We start from the raw sequence: 19,030 nt of genomic DNA on the forward strand, positions 1-19,030 counted from the left end.
CCATGAATAAAAACATGACATACACAACACTTGAGAATACCTTAAAATACCTCTACTGAACTATCATACTGAGATTTGGAAATGATCCTAACCATGTATGTATGTATGTGCGTATATATGTAACCTATCCCACAAAGTATAAAAGGGAGTAAGACAATGGATGTGCCCATAGATCTAGAAATGGTTTAGGTATGATAGACCATACTAAACAAGTCAACTACATCCAAAACCAATGACTCTGGGAATCAACATCCACACAGAAGGTAGGATGAGGATCATACCACCCTCATCTGAAATTAAAGAGATCAGGAGGAATCTAGAACCACTCTGATACCTGAGCATCACACATTTCAACTGATCTATTACTCTGGAAACCTGACATCTGGTAGCAAAAGGATCTATATATAATATAAATCAACTTCACAAATAGCAAAAGTGAGAGGAACCATCTGCAAAACAATAACATTATCTGAATCAAATACAGTGAGGGACAGTAAAAAGGAGAGAACCACAACCTCCAATGCAACCCATAACACAAAAAGAATATGATTGAGGAAGGAACACAGACAACCATAAACACATAAGAGGAAATACATTGATTGGTTCTACTCTAAGTCTAAACCCAGCCATGGGGTACCAACATCCAAGCAGGGGTAGGATGAGAATCCCAATCAAAGTGATGAACTGCGATTTGACATCTCATTCCTTTATGAGTGTATATTGCATATTGGAGGATAGCATGTCATCTGTGCCCACAGAACAACACTATCCTACTCTGCACTGAATGGCTATAGCCATCTGTGGAACCCATTCAAGAAAGTGCCTTCATGGTTGACCACACCAGCAACTTGGAACTGGAAAGTGATAAGGGCTCTCATACTCCACTTAAAGAACAGAGGGTGGAGTGGGGGGTACGAACATGGTGGAAAGTCTGGAGGAATGTCATCACTTGAAACAGTACAATAAATGACTACAAACTTCTATTTTGAAAAGCAGACCATACTGATTTATTCAATAAAAACATGGCAGAGATGGGTAGTTATTCTCTTCTGCCTTACTCAGGCAGTAAATGGATGGTACAGTCCAGAATGGATAAGTTTATGAAGCAACTACATCAAAAGGTTATTCACCTACAAATAATCTTGTGGAACATCCAATCACTATAGTGACCATTGCAAAGCCATAGAAGATAAAGTGAGTCAATGTGGCTGTACAATGTGGATTTGAGATTTAAGAATACTTGGTCAGGCACCTCTCACCACAGAGTAGGATCCTTGTAAAGACTAAATGAAGCAAGGGTGCCTCAAAGGAAAAGAAAATTATGAATATAAGATTAACCATTTAAAGTCACACCCACACCTCAAGAATGGGCATAGGCAGAAGACAAAACCCAATTAAAAAAACTGATATATAGTGTAAATAATGGGAGATGAATGTGTTAGGTGTAGTCCAAATGCTTGAGTGTAGAATTTTTCCCGATGGCTGAAGCAGACAAGGTATAAAGTGAGATGTTGAATCTGATGAGAAGACTTCTGGAACAAATTCTAAGAGGAATTAGCCACTCAATTCAAAAGTCAAATCCAAATGGTGAGGCTAGAAGAGAAAAAGATTCCAAACAGGGAAAGACTACCAATGGAAAGAGAGTCAGGAACAGGTACCAAGGAAGAAAGCCATGCAGATAATATAACAAAAAAAAAGTACAAACTGAAATACAAGATTATTTGGATCAAAACGAGGGCAGAAATGATAAACAGAAAAAAGAGAAATAGGTGAAAGGGAAGAGTTACCCTCCCTAGCTGCCAAGGCCTTTACAATAAATGAATTATCTAGATAAAGGAAAGGACAGGTAGGGTGGTAAAGCTAACACAAAATGTCAATGGCAAACATATAAGCCTGACATCCTCACACTAAAAAGAAGAGGAAATACGTTTTGGTGGAAAGGTGAAACATAGAACATGAGGAATGTGACTCAAACAGAAGTAAAGTGAAATAGTGTGGCAATGCATTAAGATCCCAGTCCAGAATATAAGGCTGCCAGGAAGAAAAATGAATCTGAAAAGAACACATGGTAGGAACAGAAAAACCAAAAAGTCTACAATATTAAGAAAAATGAAAGCTATGGGATAATACAGTCTAATAAGTTGAAAAGAGGAGATCAAAGGCTTCTGCTTAGACAGTAGTTTCTGAACCACTACCAACAAATGTTGGCTAATCATGGGATTCCAAGGCAGAGGGGAAGAAACAGGTAAAGGAGATAGGAAAGTGAAGAGAAAAAAATGGTATCATGAACCTTTTTGATAAAACTTGAAGAACCCAACGATCCTCGATGAAAGTATCAGTGATGAAAAAATCATCAAAGTGAGCCCACACTGGACCAAAATCTACTGATACTGTTGATGATGTGAAGTGCTTCATTGAAGACAACAAGATAAAGGGACAAGTAAGGGCTGGGGAGAATAGGAAATAGCAACTGGGCTCCAACTGAGATAAAATGGCAACTAGGTTAGAAAGAGTAGACTGTTGCTGTACTGATGCAACTCATGACTCCAAAGACTCAGAGACAAATCATCTAATAAATGGGACCATACATAAATCCCAGTGAAAAGATGATGGTAAACAGATGTAAATTATGATCACATCATAACCAAGAAAGTCCTAACAACAGAGAAACCAAGTATATAAAGTCAGAACCAAAGACAACAAACAAGCCAGCATGGAGGAAAGAAGGGTGAGGAATGAAAATTGGACATGCATAAGACTTAGATGATATTTAGGGGACATACCCCAAACAGGAACCTGACAATTACTAACCCAAAAAAGGACAGTCTGCACAATGATATGTAAGAGTAAACTGATCCAAAGCCTGTGGGTGGGTAAAGCATGCTAATTCTATTACTTAATTGTGAGACAATTGATCAGCATGTACCTGAATATCCAAATAGGGATGAGAAGATATTTCATGTAGTAAGAAAGGATGCTATTCTTGGGAAACAAGGGATAAAACATCACATAAATGAGAAACAAACTTAAAGAAAATGTATTAGGCCTGACAGATTCTTCTGGAAAGCCCTGATAAAGTCAGGAGGGAAAAATAGATGATTCAAGTCCTCCTTCACTTGATAACAATTTGACTAAACAGTGGAATCCATGAATATAGACAGAATCTACTCTGGGTACCAATGTACTATGGGGCTGATATCAGGAGTCTTAAACAGAGGCAGAACTAAGATATTTCATGTAGTAAGAAAGGATGCTATTCTTGGGAAACAAGGGATAAAACATCACATAAATGAGAAACAAACTTAAAGAAAATGTATTAGGCCTGACAGATTCTTCTGGAAAGCCCTGATAAAGTCAGGAGGGAAAAATAGATGATTCAAGTCCTCCTTCACTTGATAACAATTTGACTAAACAGTGGAATCCATGAATATAGACAGAATCTACTCTGGGTACCAATGTACTATGGGGCTGATATCAGGAGTCTTAAACAGAGGCAGAACTAAGACTCCTTGTACAAGCCAATGAAATTCAAGACAATAACCACAACAGGGGTGAATGTATAAAGTGACAACCAAACCAACAGTTTAAAGAAAGATGCAGGAAAAAGCTAATCCAAATCCTCTCCAGAATGTCAAAGATCACCCTGTATTGCATCCTCATGGCCCCCCTAAGAGAACACCACAGAGTCAAAATATGTCCCCACTTCATGAAAAATATGATCGCTGACAATCTAAATCCGCAATGACTCCCTTTCTGATTGTTGCGAGATGCTAGATATCAGATCTGAGATAGGAGAGACATGATTTGATTTCATGCAACAAATAATAATCCTAAATCCACCATAAATTGGCTGGCCAAATCAAAAAAATGTTTTTCAATTGGATAGAAATCAGCTAGATGATGCAAAAACTGTAACTATCTCAGCACTTCCTTAGAGAAACCCATATCTATACACTTTATTAAGAAAAAGTAATAAAATAATCTGAATGAGGAACTTGTATATAGTAACAGGATAGAGGGCATATTGATGTAGATGGACAGAGTCACAATTGAGTGTGGTATAAAAGACTAAAGCAAGCAAGAAAGAATTAGACCAATGCTTAGATATACATAGAAAAACCCTGAAGGTTGAGTAATAGCTATAAGCAACAGCAGGGGCATGTTCTGGAATTAATAAATCATATAGTTTAAAAACATTATGCTTTACTGCAGAATAACTAAAAGATATATACATCTGTGAAATAAAATTTCATTATAAATTCAGTATATTGCTCTGCCACCATGAGGGGGGGGGGAATATTTCAAAATGGCACACTATTCTAAGTTATTTAATTTAGTGCATAGCTACACAATAGCCAAAATGCACTCTGTCTGCTACTGGGAATCAAACTCAGGATATTAGCAATTTGAGTCCATTAACTCACTAGTGACTCATCAGTGGATGTGGAGGATATGCATCTAAATTTGGAGAGAAATACCTTAATATATATCAAAACTATTTATTAAAACACTTTAAATCTATATAATCTAAAAACATATTATCTATTACACTGCCTTTGTATGTTAAAATTATCACAATGATTTTATTTAAAACAATATATATTTAATAAAACATTTAATTAACTTGCTTTTATTGATGACACATAATAAAATAACTGTAAAACAGTGACTGCAGATCAGAGATTTTATGTATAACCAAAACCAGTTGTTACTTTAAAATACATATTTTTTAAAGTACCAATTTTAATTTTCAATCTTAAACTCACTTTTCAGTGATGTCGAGAAAACCCACTTGTAGAGGAATATATATGCAAAACCGGCTCGTTTGGGTTGAGAAAATATTTTACATGGAAGAGCGAACAACGTTTCGACCTTCTTCGGTCATCGCCAGGTTCACAAAGAAAGAGGTAACTGACCGGAAGCTGACCACATGTTTGAAAGGGGTTGTGTAACTGAGTGTTGGAATGTAGAGGGCGGTGTTAGATGTTTGAATATATAATTTTATTTATTTTATTATATTAATATAGGTATAAAGGCGTTCCTTTATATTGGTTTATTTTGGGTTTAAGTTGTTGTATAAGTAAGGCTTCTTTAATTTTACGTTTGTTTATGTTTGTTTCTTTATTTAGTATTTGAGTGTTTTCTATGGTTATGTTGTGTTTATTTGACTTGCAGTGTTCGAAAACGTGTGAAGGTGACTTTTTATGTTCTTTGAATCTGGTTTCCATTTTTCTACATGTTTCTCCAATATAGAAGTCGTGGCAGTTATCGCATTGTATTTTATAAGTAATGTTGGTGTGGTGTTTGTTAGTGTAGTTTTACATAGTATAGACCCCAGTTTTGTGCCTGGTTTTGAATAAATTTGGTATTAACTGGAATGTCATATTTTGTTACTAGTTTTGCCAAATGTTGGTTATTTGTTTGCTGATGTCAGGAATATATGGTATACAGCAGTATATGGTTTCGTGATTTTTGATTCGTGAGATATACTTACTTTTGTTGGTTGATTTTGCTTTCTGTTTAGGTGTGTGCGTAAATGTTTTCTACGGTTTGTGGAGGAAACTTATTGATGTTGATAAAGTATTGTTTTATTTTGTCTAATTCATCGTTGATTTTATCTGGTGAGCATAGTTTTATGGCTGTGTTTATTTGGTTTCTTAGTATGTTGAGTTTTTGTTTTGTTTCATGTGCTGAGTCCCAAGGAATGTATAGTCCAGTATGGGTGATTTTTCAGTGGATTTCAGTTTTGAATTGTGTGTCGGTTCTTGTAATTTTAAGGTTAAGAAATGATATTTGATTGCTTTCTTCCTGTTCACATGTGAAGTTAATGTTGGGATGTATAGAGTTAATGTGATTGAAAAAATTAAGTATGTGTTCTGTAGATTTGATTCCCGCAACCGTGTCATCTACATATCTGTACCAGTATAGTGGTGGATGTAATGCTGTGTTAATTGCTTGTGTTTCAACTTGTGTTATAAAAATATTGGCTAGAACTGGTGATACTGGGTTGCCCTTGCTTAGGCCATTTGTTTGTATATAGTTTTGGTTGTTGAACATAAAGTTTGTCTTTATTGTGGTGAATTCTATGAGGGTTGCTAATTGGTTACTGGGAATGTCTATTCTTTTTATACCTTATATTGTTTTATCCGAGGACATTACTTAAATTGGGAAATTTGTTACATAACAAAACAAAATTATAAGTTGTGGTGAAGACTGCACCATGAAAATACATTCTTCTTATCATATAAACGCAATCTTAATATAACTGACAAAGCATGTACATGTGTATCAATGTATGTATTTGACTCAAATACCATGTACCATCTACTGAATGGCATAACCAGCAAAATCCATTAAAAAAATTTCACACTTAAGGTATTCAAGATTCAGACAATCAGAAAAATAAATGCAGTATATACAACAACCATTTCTTTATCACATAACACAATTTTAAATAAAAAGCATTCTCCTTACAATAAGAACACAAATTTTACTAGGACAGTAGATGAGGATTTCATTATATCTTTATTAATATAATTTGTAAATATAATACTAAAAAATGGAGTTATTAAAAATTACTTTTTCAATACCAGTGTTTTTATACCAGTGTTTAAGTAATTATGAAGAAAAAGATAAAGAACCTGTGCAAAAGGTCTCAAAATTATTCATCAGCAGCAGAATTTACTTCAATATTTTTTGCCTGAAGAGAATGACAAACTAAAATTAACCAAAGCTCTTACCTTCACACTACTACACCAACTAATAATATAAATAACTCTCACTACAAGACTATGATCTCGACCCCAGGACCAGCCTCATAACCATTTTGTCCTCGTTTTCAGTTTTCATGCTACAACTTTTAATATTGTAATATTTTTAAGTAATAATTTTGTTTTTGAATGTTTACTATCCCAATGGAAGAATAATTATTATTTTAAGATTATTATTTTGTATGTTATTTTCACAAGGGCCTCTCTATGGGTTTGGTAAATTTGACCAACTTCATAACCACTATAAAAAAATTAGGAAATAAATGTAAATTATGATTTTTTTCTTCTAGAATGACTACAAATTATAAAAAGAAACCATAGATGTTTAGAATTTAGTCTAAATAGCTTATATCATAAAATTATCCATCTGTATACATTTTTATTTTATTGACCTTTCAATCATGTCTGAATAAACATCATAAAAGCTGCAATAACACAGTTTATGTGCACTCGTGTTACTTTATCCAATAGTATAAATCTGGTCCTTACAAAGTGACCTGTCTTGGCTTTGTTCTAGTAGACCAGTGTTTTGTAAAATAAATCATATTTCAGTTATAATACAGTAAATGTGTGTGTGTGTGTGTGTGTGTGTGTGTGTGTGTGTGTGTTTGTGTTTGTATTATTCCTATTTACAAATAAGTTCTTAAATGTCAATTATTTTTCTTATAACATAGAAGAGTAAATAAAGAAGTACAAAAAACAATAACTCTTCTACTTATGTACTTTGTACTCGGTTTGTTCCTTGCCATAATTTATTGAACTTTGTCAAATTTTGCACATGAAAAAATTAAAACAAAATTTTTTTTAGGTTTTATATATGCATTTTAAAATAATAAGAAATCAATATCAATATGTATCAATAAGGTAATAATCCAATACTATTTATTAGGTTAAATAACTAAACTGTGTTTTGGTCTAACAAAATATATTTCAAACATTTTCACTTGCCCATTCCTTCCAAGATTTGGGACAAAAGAAATAATATTGAAAAGTTTCCATCTTCAAAAACCTAATAAAATCATAGGGGGAGAAATTCTGTGCTTTTTACTGGTTGTAAAGTTATGACTTAGTGAAGCAGGTACACATAAGAAAGTATTTCCAAAAATGGAAGAAGTAGGCAAGGCCACTGTATTTGATTCAGCAAATAAAAAAAATAGAAGGTTCTTATTTTATACTCTACTTTTTCAATATCAGTAATTTAAGTTTCTAATTCCTAAGAAACTACATACTTTGTAGTTGGAAATAAGCATCTACTCTAACCAAAAGCTGTATTTAACATACCCTGTGATACATAAAAATATTTACTTTTAAATTATGAAATTGACCATTGTATGATACTAAAATTGGAATTATAATCTATAATTTGATAATAAATTTGAAATACATTCATAAAATAGTTATTTAATAAAATTTTGAATGTGAGTTAACAAATGTGATAACATGCCCTTTGACCCATGATCATAGGAAAATTCAAAGTGAGAGAATTAATCATTCAGATATGAAAAATGCAACTTGACTTTTAAATTGTTCCTTACCTTATCAAAAAACTGGGCAAATTCTTTAGCAGAGTGAGAGTGTTTGTCACCTCGAGCATGAAGAGCCATTTCATCCATAGTTTTCTGCAGAAACTTGGCCATCTCCAACTTGACCTTAAGCTGTTTCTTCACCTTAACTTCCTGTTATATCATAAAGTAAATTTTATACAAAAATTAAACAAGAACAAAAAATAATTTTAAAATTGTCAACAAAACTACCTAAAGAAATTATACATGAACTGGATATTTAGTCAACATACTTTTGCAATTAAAACACAAACTTAATAAAGCCAATATCACATATATATTCATTGAAAAGAGTTTTATTCCAACAGAATACTTCACAGAAACATAAACCATATTCTAAAATACAAACCTCTTATTTAAAAAAAATTTGACTGCTTGCCCCCTTTTATAATCTATTTCAGACTTTTCCTAAAGTAAAAGACATGTAGTGAAAATCAATCCTTTATCTTATTTAGCTCAACAGAAAGTCAGGTTTATTAAAGAGAATTGAACCTAAACATGTTTGTATGTGCTCTAAATTCAAAGCAGTGGAAAAATTTATGATTTTTTTTTTATTAAGTAATTTTGTAATATTTTATGTGGAAATTTTATGTCCAACATCTGATACAAATATTCAGTGTTTGATAACAAGTGAAATAAAATTGAGATCACTAGTTGTATTCAAAATAGGGAGAAAGAATATTATAAGAATCACCTAAGTTATACAAGTAAAAACTTCAACTTTACCCTTTCTGAAGAAGTTTCAAAAGTTGATGGAAGCATACCAGGAAAGAGTTTTATGGCTACTGGTAGCAACAGTTCCATAAAAGGCACAATGATAAAGACAGAAAATGGAACAATGCGAAAAACATCAGAAACTGTACGAACGAGCTAAAATTCAATACAAAATAAAAAAATTATTAATCCTATAAATGTATTTAAGAAGTTATTATAAATGTTAGCAATCCAAAACACCAATAAATTTTAAATAATAATCTGTTCATAAAGTTCATTACTACTAGAATCCATATCATGTCACTATTCAAATTTCTCTCTCACAGATGATTATAACAACTGAAAGCTTGCTATCCTTCCAGTTCAATAATCTCCAAATACAAAATTCCAAAAGATCAAACAACCATGAACTTAAAGTTAATACAAGTACATACATTTTCATGTGATATTACTAATTTTGACTAATGATGTTAAACCAATTTCCTGAGATGCATATAGAGAGTACATGTACATATATGGAATATCACTTATTGATACCAACTACACTTCAATTATAATTTTGTACTTTATTACAGAAGTTGAGTTGAAGTTCAATGACAAAAGTCAGTGATCCTAGGTTTAATTCACTCAAGTAATTATAGAAATCTCTTCCTAATAACAAAGCTTACACAATTTAAGGTGTATTTACAAACATTGATTATAAATGAAAACACACAATCTCTTTTTATACAAGTAACCTGTTTGGGCTCATTTGGAGTACTATGTACAGTTGGAACGGATAATTCTAGAGAAGGAAACGTAATCTTGCAGAGATAGATTAAGATCTTTTATCTTTTTTTAAGAAAAGAGGGGCAAGAAGTGATTTTACTGAAGTTTATGTGATTACTTGTGTGTACAGAGGCATGGGTGGATAAATAAGGGTTTTAAATTTCTCTGTACTACATTCTGAAGATAATAAGATGAACAAATATAAGTTTAAAATATGGAAAATATATGTTAGTTGGGTTCAACTAAAGATACTTGTTTTTCTAACAGTGTGATTAATTTATGGATTTAGTAGTCAAATTTAGAAAATGACCCTGGAGTTTAAAAGGGTAGGTTTAGGTTTTCATTTGGATGTGCAATGAAAACATTGAAGAATGAAGTATTATCTTACTGTCCATATATGATGCAATTTAGAATAGAATTCATAAGTCCAGAACTTTCTATAATACTCTGCTGGCAATACGATCAAAGGACACAAGTTTAAAATATGCAATATTCAAATGTGACAATTAAATAATGTTACATCTTTAATATGACAGCTTACTTATCAAAAGACTTAATTGATTTCAGGTGTAGTAACAGCTACAGTGTTTAAAAAGTTTAAAAGAAAGTGAGTATTTTGGGAAAACAAAAAGTTGGATAGAATAAATGGGGTTATATATGTAGTTAAGATCATGACAGTTGTAGGAAATGGAATAGCCTCAATAAGCCCCACAGTGCCTTGTTACTCCTTGGAAATTAAATATTACAAATTGGTTCACATTCATATCAAAGAACTATATATATAGTAAATTATTATGTACCTGAAGTTTACCCCAAAATTCAGTAGTAAAGAATCATTAGTAAGAATAGGAAAAATTCCTCATAATTGTATAATTGCAAATTTGAAACCCATATCTAAAAAGAAAAAGAATAGAAGGAACTAGTAAATTATAGCTTGAGCAATTTGTTGTTAGCAGGTGTTGAAATCCATTCCTAGTAAGCACTGAGAAATTTGTTTGGAAAGATGGCATTTAATTAATGATTTTCATCATGGTTTTCAACAGAATTCTCTTATCTTACAAATTTATTGAGGATTTTGTATAAGGTGTCTTCCTTTCTCGATGGCAGCATCTCAGATATTGCTGTTAAATGACTTTTGTAAACTATTTATTAAAATGCTTTAGAAAGGAAAAGAAAATATAAAACTGTATTCTTAAAAAAATAATGATAGAATTAAGAACTTAAGTTTTTGTAAGTGTGTGAGATTAAGGATAACCTCAGTAGGTTTAATGGCCTTTATTAAATTTCTTTATATTCTTAATACTATTTCTCTCCTAAGAAAAGTTATATCAATTTACTCATTAATTTATACATCTATTTAAAGATTTAGCTCAAATTTAGTTATAATGTTATACTCAAATGTTAATTCACTTTTGTTAAAAATACATGACTGTTTCATATGAATTTAACATGGGAATTATGATAAATTTAGATAGTAATAAAGTGTGAATGCTAAATTTAGTATTTTAAAAGCAATACTTAATCACAGGTTTGATTACATAACTGTTTATGAATTATTTGTTGTGTAGTTCAATTGTTGTGAATTGACATCACATTATTCAAACCTATGGAATTTTTCATACTGCTTTAAAAGGTATATTGCTACATCATATCTCATAATTTGCAGAAATAAGCAACAATGTTAGTGAAAATTAAAAGGTGAAGTTAGACTCTATAAGTTAAAACCTATCCATAAAGAACATATATTGGTTATTTACAAATTAAGTTTCACCACTTGTATTGCAGTAACAGAGATAGAGGAAAATAATTTGTCTTGTCAAAGGATGTTCTAATACAACTGAACCTGCCAGTGTGAAATTTGATGAAAAGTCCAAGTAGTCATCAAACATTTCTTCAAATATATTTATTTCTCATTTTCACTATTATACCCTGAGAGGTTTGGACAACATGACCAACCTCATAACTACCATATAGGAAATATAAATTACGTCTTTTTTTTTTGGTCTAGAATGACTACAAGGAATAATGTAAAAACATAAATGTTTATAAACTAAACCTTAAATCTTGTAACATTATACATTTATATATATTTTTTTTAGTATACTGACCTTTCAGCTGTGCTTGGCTAACAATAAAGATGTTACAAAGAATAGATGGATGTACATTCATGAGATTACTGGTATTTACAAAGTTCTTAAAACACAAAACAGTAAATAGAGTTAAGCAAACAATTATCTCTTCCAGTTATGATCTTTGTATACAGTTGCTGCTTGTAGCTTGCTAAACCTTAAGAAATTTTACACAGAGGATGTGAAACAAAATTGTTTTTAAATATCCTATACAAAAATTTGAATAACCAAAAAAATAATAAATTTTTATAACAATATTATATAATTCCATTATGATTTATCATTTTTAATAACTATGCTGTATTTGGATCATTTGGATCATAAATTTGAAATTTCAAACAAGCTAAAGACTCAACTTCCAAGCAAAAAGGTTTGACTTAAAAGAAAGAGATGCAACTGTTAAATTTGAAAATGGTAAAAAAATTGGAAAGAAATAGGTGGAACCACTGATTTGATACACAAGCAACACTTCAGTAAACAGAAAAGATAGGAGGCTCTTATTTTATATTCTAGCTTGCTGATATCACTAATTTAAGTTCTTAATTCATACAAATCTATAGACTTTGTAATTTCACATCACAAATATCTGATCTGAACCAGTGTTGCATTCAACATACCATGTGACTCAATAAAATCTATAGTTAAGTGTTGCATTTTTAATATTTACTTTTAAATTAAAGAATTAAATAATGCATAATATGAAAATTTGAATTATAATCTATATTTTTATACCAAACTTAATGAAATAGTAGTTCAATAAAATTTTGAATGTGATAGCATGACCTTTGACTTATGACCTGTCTAGAAAGAGTTAAGACTGATAATTGAAAATAACCTTATTGCTGACTGTTCATTATTCAAGGTTTGCAAAATAATGTTGCACGCATAAGAAGTATTACCATTATTTGTATTCCAAGAGAACTTCTTTACTTAATGTATTCACTTTCCAAAAGTTTCCTTCCTTACCACAGTTATTTGTAAAACCTTTTAAACACCACTCCAAAGAAACTTTGATTTCATTAATTTAAGCTTTATAAACTCATTGAACAGGAGGTAAAATAATAACTGCAACATGCTATCAAACTGCAAACCTCAAATTATATAGTTAGCATGCAACATTTCTTTTTCTAACCTTGATTAACGACAGAAAACTACAACATATTTTGTATTCCTATCACTAAAAAAATGATATTATACATCATTTCCTGCTGCTCATATTAAGTGAATTAGAAGAATAGGAAATCTAACCTAAACTCAACAACTTGTTTTGACTTATAAAAGAATTCCTACAGATTTTTAATAAATGTTAAGAACTATACATCTGATGAAAATACTTGTTTAATTGAACCATAATATAAGAAAACTGAAAGTACTGTATTTAGAAAAGTACATTAGCATCCAACCTACCTGTCTATGTTCTCGCCGAGTCAGTTCCTTTCCATGAAGTAATTTCAAGCAAGTCTTGAAGATACTTTAATATCAATATATAAAAGCCTGAAACCATGATAATAATGAAGGATTCCATCTCCTATTTTCTTCCACACAGAACGTTTTGGAGGTGCTACATAGGTAGATTTATCTGAAGTGATAAATGCTCCAATTTCTTGCGTAGCTTTTTCCACCTCCTGTTTGAGTACTTTGACAGAACTTTCAACTTTAGACGATTCTTTTTCGTGTAAAGTAAAATCTATATATACTTTCCTAGCAACATACACATCTAAGTCTAGACCATTCCACCTGTACTGGTCACTGTCCTTATACCCACAACCTAATAAGGAGGATTTTTGAATGTTTAAAAGAGAGTAACTTTTAACACACGTTCTTTGGACTACATACTTAGCTGTGTTATAGTTAAAACAGGTTAACAAGTATGTCACCTGGTGTCCATGGTAAGGGCAAAACCACACAAAAACAGGTACTTTGATCCTACTTAGTTGCAACATGGCTGGAAATCTGAAAGACTACAAAGTTTCTAAAGAAATGTATCAGTTAAATAAGAAGTGGTAATATAAGATTTGCATAATGTAAACTCAGTAACACATAATATCCAACTAATATTAAATATAAAACATAAACAACCTATTTACCAGTAACACATCTTAAATCTCTGAAAACAAAATTTTAAACAGATTAAAAATATTTTAGTTATGCAAATTACTTTCACATTTATCATTTATATTACTAAATTCACATAACAGGGCAACACTTCTTTAATGAAACGTTTTATCTATTAGTATTACAAAGCTTTACATTTAAGTCAACAGTAATATACAATATATATATATGTAAATACTTATAAATATACAAATACTTGGTATTACAAGTTGATATTCCTGTCACAGTCATCCCAGTGAGCCACACACTTCCTCTGAGTAAATTTTATTAGCAGTGTCAAACCCTAATGTTAATTTTATCTTCTTTGTCCAAACAGGTCACTCAAAAGTTCAGGGTAAAACTGTGTGCGTTTGTTTTTCTCACAACAATGCCACATCAGACTATCTGCTGAGCCCACCGAGGGTAATCGAACCCTGATTTTAGTGTTATACTGAAACGTTTAATTTAGTTGAATAATAACTCAGTACCATGGAAAGATCTTGTCACCATATGACTGGAAAAAGATAAGTTTTATACCAAAGACACAGGAAGTAGACAAACTTTAGTCTAATTACTCTTTACAACTTTAGAATTTTACACTAAAATATTAAAAACTAGTAAAACTCCCACACTAACTTCACTAAGCCTAATACTAAAAATAGTAATAAAAATAAAATGTGCTTATATTGCTCCCCAATCAACAATTACTCTAATTACAAGTTTTCCATTTTTTACGAATTTTAATACTTAATTATACTTTTCGTAGTATTATGTCCATTATATTTTTAACAACACAAGAGTTTCCAAGCAGACCATATACCATTATTTCAAACGCACTCTGTCCACCAGAGAAAAGACTTTCACACCATACAAAAAAAAGAATAATTTTAATACTCTCTTAATCTAATTTCTGTATCAAAAGATAAATTTCAGTGAAGATAAAATGGAAGCCTATTCCATTTTTGATTCTCTACTTCTGGAGCAATAAATGAAACCAAACTAGTTTTAATATTATATTATAGGTTACAGCTTTTACAGTAAAGAAGAATATTTCAAAAACAGGTGTGACGTTTCGATCACTGGTGAGATCGATCATTTTCAAGTACACAAGTTTTAAGGGTGAAGAAAGCTTTAGTATTTAAATTAATAGTAAAAAATTAACAGTATTTTACCCGTTTTTGAAACTTTCAGGGCTTACTGAAAGGTGGAAAGTCACCGGTTACAAAACTAATTTTAAATTATAGTATATCTTGTTTGTTTGTCTTTGAATTTCGCGCAAAGCCACATGAGGGCTATCTGTGCTAGCCGTCCCTGATTCAGAAAACTTATTACTATCATTTATCCCCATATTAAACCCGTTATACTACTCCATAATTTACTCCACCACCAGCTACGAAGCAAGATATCATTATCGGCCAACTTAATACAGTATTGGGATGAAAAAGTCTGCAACATCATGAACGGTAAGATGCAAGCGAGAATGAAACTTCACAAGTTGTTGTTGTTCAATGAGTATCGGAATATTTATAAAACATTCCCCAATTTTCACACACAAGACTTTAATAACGATAGCAAAAAAGAAGTCACTAAATCAAAACACTGTCTCATGAATTATGACCTTCGTGAATAAATCTTTAACTACTTGTCTTCGTCAAGCGAATATAAGATCTGGTTTGGACATCCACATGAATAATTAACAAAACTTTGATAAATATTTGAAAGATATGCTTATTCGTTCAGCCTTCTATAAAAAAAAATGCGTACGAAAAACAAATGTTTTGCTAAAACCAGTGGCTTAGAGCAGTGGTTCCCAACCTTTTTTTACGCCCCACACCCCTAAAAAATTTTAATATGTTCTCGCACCCCTCACAGTAATTATTTATTTAAGAATAAAGGTAAATGTGGCCAAAACAAATTTTTATAATTAGTTTTTAATGATATATAAACAAAAACGAAACATTTGGAAAAGAAAAAATATTACAACAAACTAAAAGTTGCATAAACCCTACATGGCCTACAAAAAAATAAATTTTCATCCATGCATGAAATGAAAATTCTTTAGATTTTAAATGTTCAAATCTTCATAAGCCAATTTAAATTTAATGACTCTTTTGTTCCTGTTTATTTCTTACGAGTTTTTCAAAGCGTGGCACTTTGTTGCTGATAACAATACGCAAGTCTGCCTGTGCACCCAAGCGAAAATTTCTAGATTTTATCTTGATAGACAAAAGGGTACTAAAGCAAACTCGCATAAGTATGTCGTCGCGAATGGGATAAGCATATTTAGTGCTTTTTCACAAAGTCTTGGAAACATGTCCATTGCCGAACACCAATATTGTTCCAAAGTTTTGCTTTCAAACTGCATTTCAAGAACTCGATTTGTGCGCAGTTCAATAAGATCTTCCTTCAATTTTTCATCATCCGACATATTATCCAAATTGAAGGAGTATGGATTCATAAACCATTCTTCAGAAGTTTCCAGTTCTCCTCCAAAATATCCATCAAATGACTTTGATAGTGTTTCCAAATGATCCATAATTTCTTCACACACGCATAGAATTAGGGACTCATCCTCACCTACCATTTCTTCGAGTGATGGAAAATTTGAAAGATTCCCTCTTTTAACTCGTCAACACCAAAGATCTAACTTTTCGCAGCATTTCAATATGTTTATGTTTTTCCCTTGAAGAGATACACACAGGTCATATATACGAGTAAAAATATCACTCAAATAGGCTAGCAATTAGTTGAATTCTTGTGATTCTATTTCTCCGGGCAGATCATAGTCACCTTCCTTCAAAAGTTCAAAACTCGCAGTTCAAAGAAGCGCGTCAAAGCTCTCCCACGTGACAGCTACCGGACTTCTATGTGGAAAAGCAAAACTGAATGCTCACTTCCAAAATATTTACAAAGCGACTTGAAGAGGCGGTGGTTCAGAGCGCGACCCCTAATCCAGTTGATGGTATTCACAGAAGTGTCAAGGACCTTTTTCAACTTTGGAGGCAATGTTTTTGATGTCAAAGCACGTCGATGAAGAAAACAGTGAGTACCTTGCAAGTGCGGAATCTCTTCTTTCATCAGTGCAAAAAATTCTGATTTATTTCCTAGCATAGCAGGGGCATCGTCAGTACACACAGAACCAAAAATTTGGATATCTAAATCATATTTCGCAAATAATTCCTCACACACTGGAAGATATCTTTCCGTTTTGCGGTTGTTTTCAGATCTTCACAGAACAGGAAATGTTCCATTATGGCACCATCATGGACATACCTCACTAGTGCGATGAGTTGACTGTAATTTGCAACATTAGTTATTTCGTCCAATTGGAGAGAGATTTTCAAGGGACTAGCCCTGATATCTGCGATAACTTGGTCCAAAATGTCCGAATTCAAATCATCAATTCGGTTTTAAATAACATTATTCGATAACGGCACTAATTTAAGTTTGTTTGACGCTTCTATTCCCAGAACAATTGTTGCCATTTCTAATGCACATGGTTTTATCACCTCTTCTGCAATTGTATGGCGTTTCTTTAATTTGACAACTTTATACGCCACGTGGTATGTAGCCATCAGCAATGGTTTGTCAGCAGATATAAAACCTAATTTTGGAAGAGTTGCTCGAGAATCAAAGCGGACCCTTCTACCTTTCAACGATTCATCATCATGGCCTGCAACAGCTGCTCCACCATGCAAGTTGTTAAAGTGTTCCTGCTGCTTAGATGTCTTCAATTTTGCGTTTGAAAGGACAGCGTCACAAAGCATGCACTGGGGTTTTTGCAGATCCTCAGTTCTTCCGATGCAAATGAAACCAAACTTCACATAATCATCATTCCATTTCCTTTTCTTTGACATAATGAAGTTTTTTTTGCACGAACACAGAATCAACAATGCACTGACTACCATAGCATCACGCATGGGTTTATATACTCTGCGAAACTTTCTAGAACATTCTCAAATATACGTTACATGACGTCATCGATTAATTCTGGATACTTCTGGAAGTTTCTCGAGTCACGATCATGTGAATACATAACATTAATAAATAATAGACACTTTAAGACGACTTTCACGAACGTAACCTAATTAGTTGTGCCGAGTATTTAAGTCACGTTTACGTTTCGTGTGTTGTTTGTACAGTTGTACATTAAGATTTCGGTCTGCGATAGTTTATCTTAACATGGTAAAAAGCTACGTCTGTAACAAGAAAAATAAGAAATAAAAATCGAACGTAATTTTTGAATATATAGAATAGTACCTTTAATATAAACAAAAACAAACTGAAATGTTATCTCGCACCCCCTGGCACGCTATCTCGACCCCTGGTTGGGAACCATTGGCTTAGAGAAATCTTGCACACTTGGGAACGCCATCTGTGAAATAACATGGGTAATCTAATCGTTCAATACATGAACATTTCAAAGAACAAATTCGTGTCACTGCAAATCTCGACAACGAAAAAAGCCACCATTACATCAATGCACACTGCATAACTAATAAGACATCTTATTGGATTAAAATTATTAGAGATTTGTGAGAACTTTACTGACAGAAAATTTAAAGTATCTGTTGATTCAGCCCAGATTTCCGTCCGTTAAGATACACAATTCCTAGTTCCTTCAATACCATTATTATTTATTTTTCTATTTTATTTATTATTTAACGTTAACTTTTATGATCAGCGGCTGTAACTCGTTCAACAATGCTTTTAGTGTGCTTCATCGTACACCGTTCATTGTATTTTACTTTTATATTATTTTCAGTTAATATCATTTAAAATCAATTTTGTAACCTGTAACATTCGTAGATCCTTAAAAAAAGCGTAAGTTGAAACGACGGGTAGAATAAATAAAAGTATATCTGAAGTCGTTTGTCGTCTTCGTTGAAAATTTGACAATGTATTTACATTTTGAAATTGATAGAGGTTACTTATCCATGTGCTTATTACTCAGCGTAAGTTGACAGGTTTTTTATTTATGGCTGAACAAAAA

At 32.1% G+C, this 19,030-nt stretch overlaps 1 pseudogene across 1 annotated transcript in view; it reads right to left on the reverse strand.

Moving 5' to 3' along the window:
- Window positions 1–14,878, reverse strand: part of LOC143244709 (mitochondrial proton/calcium exchanger protein-like) — a 51,999-nt pseudogene extending 37,121 nt beyond the window's left edge. Inside the window, exons 1-4 of the transcript XR_013025287.1 lie at window positions 14,858–14,878; window positions 13,351–13,904; window positions 9,059–9,202; window positions 8,306–8,446 (exon numbers count right to left, since the gene is read on the reverse strand). The product of XR_013025287.1 is annotated as a mitochondrial proton/calcium exchanger protein-like (transcript). The remainder of the gene's footprint in view (window positions 1–8,305; window positions 8,447–9,058; window positions 9,203–13,350; window positions 13,905–14,857) is intronic.
- Between the last annotated feature and the right edge of the window lie 4,152 nt (window positions 14,879–19,030).

The sequence above is a fragment of the Tachypleus tridentatus genome, chromosome 2 (genome assembly GCF_004210375.1).
Source record: "Tachypleus tridentatus isolate NWPU-2018 chromosome 2, ASM421037v1, whole genome shotgun sequence".
NCBI classification, from domain to species: Eukaryota; Metazoa; Arthropoda; class Merostomata; order Xiphosura; family Limulidae; genus Tachypleus; species Tachypleus tridentatus.